Genomic DNA, 10399 nt, shown 5'->3' with positions numbered 1-10399 from the left:
CGGGCTCACAGGAGAGAGTCTCTCTCCCTCTCTCTCAGGCGGGGAAGGGCCGATGGAACTCCTCGTGCAGGACGACGGCAGCCCCAACGTGCATAAGCTAAGCAAAATCCCTTATTTTGGCTGCTGATCCCTTATTTTCAAGGCTTCTGGTTCCTTATTTTCAAATCTGTACATTGACAGCTATGTATAAAGGTAGCTTAGTGGCAGAGCAGCCTCCCTAACTAGAGCTTAGAAAGGCACCCTGTCTGAAACACTGCAGACTGACTTTTTAAAATTTATTAACATGTAAAACTCATACATATACATTTACACAATACACATACACAACACACTACCTTATTTTCATAACATAAACCATACCTACATTACTCTATATAATACCTACCTATACTGTACATATCAACATACCTACATACCTACCCCACACAGACACCCACCAAGTGACTTCCAGCCGTTCTTGTTACGCTACTTTATTTTTACAACTAGCTTAAATGCATTTCATTATTTCTTTAATCTCTTCTTCTATCTTGACTTTACTCTCCTTTCACTCTAATCATTTTCTGGATTCACTCAATATCTGCCAGAAATTCTACTTTTTCCACATAAATTATGATGTATTCCTTAAAGATAAAAGGTAAAGGGACCCCTGACCATTAGGTCCAGTCGTGACCGACTCTGGGGTTGCGGCGGTCATCTCACTTCATTAGCTGAGGGAGCCGGCGTACAGCTTCCGGGTCATGTGGCCAGCATGACTATGCCGCTTCTGGAGAACCAGAGCGGAGCACGGAAACGCTGTTTACCTTCACACCGGAGCGGTACCTATTTATCTACTTGCACTTTGACATGCTTTCGAAGTGCTAGGATGTCAGGAGCTGGGACCGAGCAACAGGCGCTCACCCCATCGCAGTGATTCGAACCGCCGATCTTCTGATCAGCAGGTCCTAGGCTCTGTGGTTTAACCCACAGCACCCTCATTCCTTAAAGATAACCGACTCCTTATTCACTTTTTGTACCATATCTCCTCTTATCCTCCCTGTTAGTTCAGCAACACTGCAGATTGACTTGGTGTAAGACAATTCCTTATGTTCTATACTGGGACCAAGGCCCAGTAGCAGAGCATCTTCCTTTCGTACAGAAGGTCCTAGGTTCAAACAACAACACTTCCAGGTAATTCTAGGAGAGCCTCCCTCACTGAGCCCCTCAAGAGCAGCTGCCAGTCCATGTGGATGGGGCTAGATGGTGAAGTCAGGTGTCGCATCCTGACAGAAGGCACCCACAGACACAGGTGCATAACATACTCAAGTGTAACGGAAGATAGGAATCTCATGTAGGAATGAGTCAAAACTCATTAATGCAAGATGGTGGGGAGTTAAGGAAATGTGAGGCCATGGGTGCGTCAAAAATTCTAATAGAATGTCTCTGGTGCCTGAAATGGAATGTCTGGAGATGGTATAAAAAGCTCTTTTGTTCCGAGGGATCCTCATTCGCTCGACAACACTTGACTTGACAACAACGTCTTCTCAGTGATTGACCGGGTAAGTGTGAGGACCTCACTCTTCTCTGGATTGTCAATGGATCTGTCATTCTTCAAGGGAGCCTTCTGCTAAATCTAATTGAGTAGGACCAATAGCTTTCCAGATTTGCAACCGGAGAGGTCAATGGCTGCTAGTCATGATGGCTATGTTCTACCTCCACTGGCGGAGGCTGTTTGGCTCTGAATACCAGTTACTGGGAAGCTGCTATTCTCGGGAAAAGTTTGTGGGCTTCCCATTGAGGCATCTGGTTGGCCACCATGAGAACAGGATGCTGGACAAGATGGGTCTTTGTCAGAATCCAGTAGACACTTTTGTCTTATTTTGTTTTCATGAAAATATTTTACCAAACCAAATTCAAGATGCTTGTGATATGTTATAAACTCATTAACAACTTGGGACTTAGATACTTGGGCTCCCAAGTTTCATCATCCACTGGAAGCCGAACCAAAGGTAAAGGATGATGGGATTTGTATTCCATCCTGATGGAATGGCTGCTGTAAACAATAGTGGTGGGATGAGCCTGATGAAACTCGTCCTTTAGCAAGGAAGGGGAAGAGGCCCTGCAGACCCATCTCTCCCCCTGCTACAGCCTGATGGAATTCCTAGTGATGTGCTGAACCTTTGAATGGCCTTTATCTTGATTAGATTGTTGGGTTCATATAGCTCAGTGCTGCCTATTCTAATGGGCAGCAGCTCTCCAGGGTTTCAGACTGGATCTTCTCCCAATCCATCCTGGAGGATCCAGGGATTGGACTTGGGACCTTCTGCATGCAAAGCCAATGCTCTACTTCTAAGCCACAGTCCTCCTCCATAGAAAGGAAGAAACGAAGTTGCCTTGTATGGAGTCAGACCATTGGCTACAGATTGCTCAGTGTTGTCTACCTTGACTGGTAGCAGCTCTGCAGACCCAGCCCTGTCTGAGTGAACCTGTAGCCTTCTTCTGTATGCAAAGCAATTGTGCTACCCACAGAGCTATGGGGCCATTCCCTCTCTTAGTCAAACTGTTGGTCCATCTCACCTAGCTGTTCCTCCTCTGACCAACTATGGTTGTCCATGAGTATTTGACGGGGGCAAATCTATGATGGAGATGCTTTTTTGAAAAAAACAACAACTGAGCAGGGATTTGATATATGAAGCATGTGTTTTAGTGCTGAGTAATTGGATTTCTCAGTTGACATAGCATTTTGTGAGAGCTTGACTACTGTCTATAAATGACTGTAAAATCAGGATTAAGCTGGAAATTTAGAGGGTTTTTATGGCGTTTCTTTTTGAGCCTGGTTAGATTGTCTGGACAGGAGTGGGGACAAGGAACAAATCTTGATTTCTGAAAACACAATTGAATACTGTCAAGTGTCCTAAAAGCAATGCTGATTTGGGAACAAAGCAGAGTGACTGGGGAAACCCAGCCAGATGGGCGGGGTACAAATAAATTATTATTATTATTATTATTATTATTATTATTATTATTATTATTATTATCTCAATTCAGAGGCATCTGTGTTGTAGGGAAAGATCTCTCTGGGGCAGCCTCTAAACCCTGAGGTGCAAGGATAAATATCGTATGAGCAGCAGCATGTATTACGAATGTTGCTGATGTTGCATGTCCACCACTCGTGGGAAATAACTTTCCTTGGGAAATATTCTAGTATATTTAAAGAACATGTCTCAAGCAATCAGGGATCATATATGAAACATACATATAGAGGTATAAATTAGGGGAAGGGGAACCTATATCCCTCCAGATGTTGTTGGTTCCTGATTCCCATCACTCCTAGCCAGCATGACTGATAGGCAAAGAATGATGGGGGCTGGAGTCCAAAAATAACTGGAGGGCCTCAGGTTTCCATTGATGATCAATAGGGTTGCCAAACCTCCAGGTCTAACCTAACATCTCCTGGTTTAATTTTGCTCCTTTCAAATGCCTGGCAGAGGCCTGAATCTCCAGGTGTGGAAGAATGCCAATAAGAATAAGAATAATAGTGGAAGTAGAAGTAATAATTCATTCAGAAGATTTGCAAGCTTCATCTCAACAGGAGCTGGCTACAAATGACAGCCCAGATACTTGGGGAGGGTCTGCCCTGCTTGCTTTTCTCTCTCAATTGACCTCAATCTCCAGTACCCACACCATAACATCCAAAGGAACCACCCCAGGGTCTCAGGTTTGGGCTGTAAAATATCAGCGTCTGGGATGTTCCTCACTGCTGGACTAGGAAAAGATGTCTATCAAAGGTAGGGAACCTCTGGACACCCAGATGTTATTGGACTCTTATGTCTATCATCACCAACCATCATGGCTAATGGAAGAAGGAAAATGAGAGTTCTAGTCCAGACATAGGCCAACTCTGGCCCTCCAGAAGTTTGAGACTACAATTCCCATCATCCCTAGCTAACAGAACCAGTGGTCAGGGATGATGGGAATTGTAGCACCAAACATCTGGAGGGCCAGAGTTGGCCTATGCCTGTTCTAGTCCAACAACATCTAGAGGGATCACATACCTGCTTTACAGAATACCCCAAAAGCTGCTCCCTTGGAGAAACTGGATCAAAAAATGATGTTGGCCTTTCTCTCTTTCTCTCCCTCCAGAAGTTATCAAAGCCATAGCAAAGATGAGCCAACAACAACAACAACAAGGAGGAGGTGGCTGTTGTGGCGGCAGAAGCGGTGGAGGAGGAGGAGGAGGCTGTCGTGGTGGTGGTGGCCATGGAGGAGGAGGAGGCTGTTGTGGTGGCCGTGGAGGTGGCGGTGGATCATCTCAACAAAGCCAGAGGAGTGGAGGAGGATGCCATAGTGGTGGCAGTGGTGGTGGTGGTGGAGGTGGTGGAGGATGTTGTGGTGGCCGTGGAGGTGGATCTTCTCAAAGCAGAAGCAGCAGCGGAGGAGGATGCTGCGGTGGCAGGAGCAGCGGTCAAAGTAGCAGTGGAAGCAGCGGTGGAAGCAGCGGCGGATGTTGCGGTGGTGGCGGCGGTGGTGGAAGTTCTCAGCAGAAGATGAAGTAGATGCCTCCAAAAAGACCTGAAATCCCACACTGCAATGACCACCACCTCTTGAAGATATCTTCTTGCAAAGCAAATGGTTGCTGTCTTTTCCAGATGATGAGCCAGACCTTCCTCTGGCATGGGAAACATCAGTCTTTCATATTCCTGCTATGACTACCTCTTTCAAGGCATTAAAAACTTCTTTCCTGCAAGCCTTTCAGTGTCATTGTGTTCTTTTCCTATTTTCACTTCTCCATACACACATATTGTTCCTACTCTTCACCCACATTGTCCTCTCTGCTCCCAAGCTCTGCAAGTAGTCCTTACACAAAATGTATGGGAGATGCTGGGGATTGAACCTGAGACCTTCTTCATAAAGAAGGTTCCCTACCACTGATTTAGAAGTCCTCCCAAAATAGGAAACTGCCTAGATAATCTGGCTGCATCTCTAGGGCCTCAAAATGAGGAAGATATTTCCCATCCTTTCCCACATGATCTCTTTTCAATGGGAGATGCTGTTGGCTAAACTTGAGATCCTTCTTCCATTATTGAGCTAGAATGATGGACCTACGGTCTCAGTATAAAAGAGCTTCCTATATTCTTCTTCCACGGTGGAATATGCAGGTGGCTTTTAAGAAAACTTGATTTAAATTTGACCTCTTCAGTGAACGGTTCACTTTGTACCTATTATTTTACATCCGTTCTTATTTCAGGCAAAGACAGAGGTGTTCTTTTGAATCTCCTCCCAGCTTCCACCTTTTCCAAAAACACCCAAGTGAGTCATCTTGTCTAATTCCTTGCCAAACAAACAGAACCTGATTATCACATGAAACGAGAAGTTAGCCAGAAAGTCTGATTAGGAAAATATAGAGAAGAATGTCTAATGCTCTCCTTAGGGTTGTAGATCATAGAAGCCAATTCCTAAGGGCCGTAGTGGCTTCTCCCTCCAATAAAATATTTGAGGGGACTGGGCCCCCAAGAAGTTAATGGGCATTGCCATTCAAATGGTGTGGGGTGTGGCTTAAGCGGCCCCCCACAATACTTCATTCAAATTGGCACCCCTGTTGCAGATGATTGGTCCATCTAGCTCAAGGTCAGTTACACTGATTGGCAGCTGCAGCTTTCTAGTGATTGGACCTAGGCCCTCCTTCATGCAAAACAGCAGTTTTACCAGTGAGTTACAGTCCTTCCTTTGGATTGGATCTGTGGTGTCCCTGTGGACTCAACTGGTTGTCATCAGATGGGCTTCAGGTGTGTTGTGGTTCTGGACTGTCAGGAGTTAACACTTCAGGAGCATTGTTCTTATCAACTGGGTGCACTGCCCACATGATCTGTGTTTTTTTCCTTTGATCTGTGCTCTGTGGGGGCTGACCTCTCTCTGGAGAGCAGTCTGTCTGAGAACGTTAGCAAGGTTGTTAAGAGGCAGAAAGCTGCAAACATGCAGCTAGATTCTGTAGGTTTTCTTTTCTGTTTTGAATGTTTCTAAATAAAGAGTTTTAGATTAGAAGCACTGATGTCAACCTGAGTTACTGAGGACACCACATAGACACAGACAAGCCATTTTATGCTGCTTGTGAACTCTGCTATTATCTGGTGTGATAGGAATTTTATGGTCTTAAATATATGGTAATGTTCATAAGTGTACCAACCAAGCACATACATAGATCAGCACAGGAAGGCCATCCTGGAACCATTTTGATTCCTAAACTGACCAAATCTTTTCTCTGAAGGGTCAATGGAAAAGCCTCCCCATTGTCTTTTCCTTCACAAATCCTGTCTTAAGGGTATGTCTGTGTTTGAATAGGGTGTGATCCTGTGACCTGGCCCAGGAACTAAGTATTTATCATTACAAAAGACTAGCCAGGCTATCCAGGAAATCCAATCAAGTAACCTGCCAGACAGGAGATAAACAAGGACAGGAGAAAAACAACATTCAAATTTCTGTTTTAGACCGCCTTTTCTGTGATGCAGGTGTGATGTATCTGAGGGGTGGTCTTAGCTTACACCCCTTCTGTGATGTATATATGATGTTTCTGGGGGTTGTCTTGATCTACAGGGTGGCAATTTCAAAAGTCTTTATAAGGCCTTGCACACCATTTTCCGAGATCTCTCCTTTCTCCTGCAGGTGAGGGGAGCACCCTGTTGCAACAGATCAATAAAGGCCAAGCCTACAGGCTGCTGTTTTGCTCCAAGTAATCCCAGCTGGTGTCTTTGTTTTTTGTCCAAGGGAGCCCTCGGATTTTTCTGTTAACACTGGCAACTGAGGAGAGTGGCAGTGCATGGAGTGGAAGCATGTGGGTGCCATTGGAAGTTTGTCGGAGTGGCAATAAATCAAATTTATTGCAGGGCCGTTGCAGCAGACTCAGTGGGTCAAAAGATATACGATCCAACAAACTTTAACAAGGAGACATTGTATAAGAGTAAGGTATTTTACGTGTTTGTGTCTGTTTGTTCATTGAATGTGTTTAAAAGCGAGCTTAGAGGATAAGTCCTCCAAACCGGCTTTCAATAAAAACAAACAAACCAATGTCCCAGGTTCAATACCTGGCATTCCCCAAAACAAAAGAAGAATCGTGATAGATCAGGCCAATGATGCATCTCATTCAATATCCTATTTTCACAGTGCAAAACCCCAAGAGTAAACCCTCCAGGTGCCCCTTTTTTTTCAGGGACTATTCTGGATTTACAGAAGCTGTCCTGGTTTTTTATTTGACCCCACAATGTCCTGCTTTTCCTTAGGACATCCCTCTTTTCACTGGAGAAATGTTGGAGGGTATGGAGTTATCCAACCCCTGAGCCAAAGAGATAAGTCACTATACAACCTGTAAAAGACATCCGAAGGAAACTACATATACTAAAGTTTATTGTGGTTTTTTTATGTTGGAAGCTGTCCAGAGTGACTCACAAGTGAGTCAGATGGGTGGAATATTGATGATGATGATGATGATGATGATGATGATAACAATAGAAATAGGACCTCCCTATTTTCATCAGAGAAATGTTGGAGGCTATGCAAGAGCACTCTTCCTTCCTGGGATTCCCAGCAACTGAAATTCAGAAGCATCACTGCCTCCCTTACCTGAAACCCTGGAGAGCCACTGTACACAATAATGTATGCAATAATCAATGTATGCAATACTGAGCTAGATGACTAAGGCTCTGTTTCAGGAGAATGCAATTTCCTATGAACCTGCATCAACATGACATTCACATTGGTCATTCACAGGATTGAAATGGATGATTCTTTGGATGAAATGCAGAGATTCTTAAAATAAAAAAGTTTAAAAGAAATCAAAGCTCAGGAGTTCATTATTACTAATTGTTTATTATTTATTCACCCATGTGTGCAAATGAACAGCAAATAGAAATAGCTGGATGATTCTCTTTGCTCTTCTCATGCTCCAAATATCACATGGGATGACCCCCTTAGAAGGGGAGAAGAGGTAGCTGAGAATTTGGAGCATTGGGGTGGTGGAATTTGTTGCAGGGATAAAGCTGAGAGTGCCTCAAATGCTCAGGAACTGTAGTTGAAATGACGCCACCTAATTCCTGCAGAATTAGGCCCTTCTAGGAATTCTTCTTGGTGTTACTTCAGCTGCTGAGGTGGCACTTGGAAGACCTGCTGCTGCTGCTGCTGCTGCTGCTGCTGCTGCTGCTCTTGTTGCTTCCCATGACAGCCGGATGAACCACGATTGCCATGACACCCTCCGCTGTTTCTCCGTCCCAGGCAGCAGGAACCTCGGTCCTCACTGGTGGAAGACCTCCGGCCACCACAGCAGGACCCTTCTTCTTTCTCCTGCTTGTAGCATTGGTCTTTGTCCTGACGGGAGCACATCTTTCTTGGCTTTCAAAGCAAACCTGAAGGAAACAGAAGGCAGATCTGGGCTTACTCTTGTATAATTGGGTAATTTCTGACTGCATTTGCATCCCAACTTTCGTCCTGGGAGCCACACAAGGCATGGATATTAATGACCCTCCCCTGCCCCATTTTATTCTCACAACAACCCTGCTGTTGGGCTACTTGCCTCCTGCCCCACCAATCAGCATGGAAATTATCCAACATCTCTCTCACACTAATCCAGGAGTAACCAATGTGGTGTTTTCTAGATGTTGTTGGATGGCAACTCCCAGCACCCCTGAACTCTGGCCATGCTTGCGGCTCATGGGAACATTGGCGGGCAACAGATTGCTCCCAAGACCACATGCAGACCATACATTTAAGTCCCCAAGAAACAACTTTAAACAGTCATGGCTTCCCCCAAATAATTATAGGAGCTGAAGTTTGTTAAGAGTGCTGAGAGTTGTTAGGAGCTGGAGCTGGAGTCCAGCAGCATTGGAGGGAACCAGATTGCTTCTAAGGCCTTCCACCATGCCAGTCCCAATGGGAACCAGACACCACTGCCTGAAAGGAGGATGAGAGAGGGAGAGAAAGAAAGGAGAGAGAGAGAGAGAGAGAGAGAGAGAGAGAGAGAGAGAGAGACTTACCTGGTTCACCAAAGAGATCTCTGGAAGTGCAGCTGTTGTGAATGTCAGTCTCCCACCCAGGACACCTTTTTATACTATTCCATAGCCAACCCCTCCTGTTAAGTGAGCCATGGCCCTGCCATGCTTATTTGTTTTCTTTTCCTATGCATTTTGTACCAATCTCTTTCTTAATTAGTTGGAGCTGTGCAACCTTGGCTTTGACTCATGGCATTGCAGACAGAATTTCCAAGCAAGGGATGATGTCTCCATCCATTTGGGTCTCAGTCGTGTTGCCCTTGTGTCACCTGGCAATGATTGCTGGACACACCCCATATGAGTCCCAAGGTGGGGAAACCAGGGGTGTTTCTCTCTCTTATGAGATCACTTGGTGTGTGCAGAGGTCATCCATATTCCATGGAAATTTGGTTATTGCTACAATGAACCATCAAATGTGTATTTGATTACTCACCACTTTCATAGAATTCTAGGACTGGAAGGCACTAGCAGGGTCATCTAATCCAATCCCCTGTAATACAGGAATTGTTTGCCCAACATGGGGGTTAAACCCATGTCTGTAAGATGAAAAGTCTTATGCTCTGTCAACTGAGCTATAATCGATCACATGACATGGTACACACACACCATATATATAGCTTTATTGGTTTAAAAAAACAAAAACAAAACAAATCTGAATCAACAAAAACAAAACAAATCTGAATCCATACATATTACAATGAAAAAAATTATTTAGATTCATACATAACAAATTCCATCATGACGTCCGATCAATGTGGTTTCTAAATTACATTTTTGGCTGCACACTTTCTATTGTCTCCCCAAAGTTGTTTCAGTTATATTGATTTTGTACAATTCTCTAATTTCATGCAGAAGTCCATTCAGGGCTCCCAGAGAATTTAGATTTTTGCAATGTTCTTTTAAATATACTCTGTAAATATCCCACTCTCTTTGGATGTTTGTTCTGTGTCATCTTTGCATATTCTAACATTTTCATTTGCCGCTCCAGTTTGTTAGGGATGGAATCTCCTTTCCAGACTTTTTCAGTTAAACTTCTTGCTGTGGCTATTGCATACATAAAAATTCTCCGTATTATTATTTTTTTGAATTTTGTTACTCATTATACATAGCAGAAAAGCTTCAGGCTTTTTGGTGAAAGAGAATTTAAACATTTTCTTAATTTCGTTATAAATCATATCCCAGAATTCCCTTATTTTTCTTACAATTCCACCACATGTGGTTCATTGTGCCTTCCACCCCTCTGCATCTCCAACAAATGCTTGTACAAATGTTTTGTACATTTTGGCTACTTTTACAAGTGTTAAGTACCATTGGTAAAGCATTTTCATGAAATTCTCTTTCGGGTCATAGCACGCAGTGATTTTCAGTTTCTCCCTCCATAACTTTTC

The 10399-nt window shown here is 43.9% G+C and overlaps 2 long non-coding RNA genes across 2 annotated transcripts; one reads left to right on the top strand and one right to left on the bottom strand.

Moving 5' to 3' along the window:
- Positions 1-1389: 1389 nt before the first annotated feature.
- On the top strand, positions 1390-4723 carry LOC309520666. Its single transcript, XR_014214287.1, has 2 exons — positions 1390-1535; positions 4120-4723. It is a non-coding gene; the product is annotated as an uncharacterized lncRNA (long non-coding RNA).
- A 3093-nt stretch (positions 4724-7816) lies between these two features.
- On the bottom strand, positions 7817-9604 carry LOC309520728. Its single transcript, XR_014214345.1, has 2 exons — positions 8997-9604; positions 7817-8369 (listed from the first exon to the last, which is right to left on the bottom strand). It is a non-coding gene; the product is annotated as an uncharacterized lncRNA (long non-coding RNA).
- Between the last annotated feature and the right edge of the window lie 795 nt (positions 9605-10399).

This window comes from Podarcis vaucheri (genome assembly GCF_965113315.1).
Source record: "Podarcis vaucheri genome assembly, chromosome: 16".
NCBI lineage: Eukaryota > Metazoa > Chordata > Lepidosauria > Squamata > Lacertidae > Podarcis > Podarcis vaucheri.
Note: the sequence above shows the minus strand (reverse complement) of the source record. Positions and strands in the feature narration are given on the sequence as shown.